Below are 523 nucleotides of genomic sequence, written 5' to 3'. Positions count from 1 at the left end.
AAACAAAACAAAACAAAAAACTTAGCTCCTTGGAAATCACTGCACTTGGAACTTTTTTGCATTAAGACAATGAAGGCTCCTGATAAACCAAATTATGTTTTCCAAGAAATGTAATACTCTAACACCTTAATTGATCCAGAAAAAGCAAGTCTACTTTCTTATAAAATGCAGTAGGAATGAAACAAGGTCTATTTTACTTTAAAATTACTTCAGCAAGACCAAAAATAAGTGTAGCAATATGGCAAAATGCTGACAATAATTAAATTTAGGTGCTGTGTATGTGACTGCTCATGGAACTATTTTCTTTTCTAAGCTTGAATTTTTTCACGACAAATGGAAAGAAATACTGCATAAGAGATATAAAGAAGTAGTTACTGGGCTTCCCTGGTGGCGCGGTGGTTGGGAGTCCGCCTGCCGGTGCAGGGGACGCGGGTTCGTGCCCCGGTCTGGGAGGATCCTGCATGCCGCGGAGCGGCTGGGCCCGTGAGCCATGGCCGCTGGGCCTGCGCGTCCGGAGCCTGTG

Source organism: Lipotes vexillifer, unplaced genomic scaffold (genome assembly GCF_000442215.2).
Source record: "Lipotes vexillifer unplaced genomic scaffold, Lipotes_vexillifer_v1.1 scaffold1545, whole genome shotgun sequence".
Classification (NCBI taxonomy): domain Eukaryota; kingdom Metazoa; phylum Chordata; class Mammalia; order Artiodactyla; family Lipotidae; genus Lipotes; species Lipotes vexillifer.
This window is presented reverse-complemented; position numbering follows the sequence as displayed.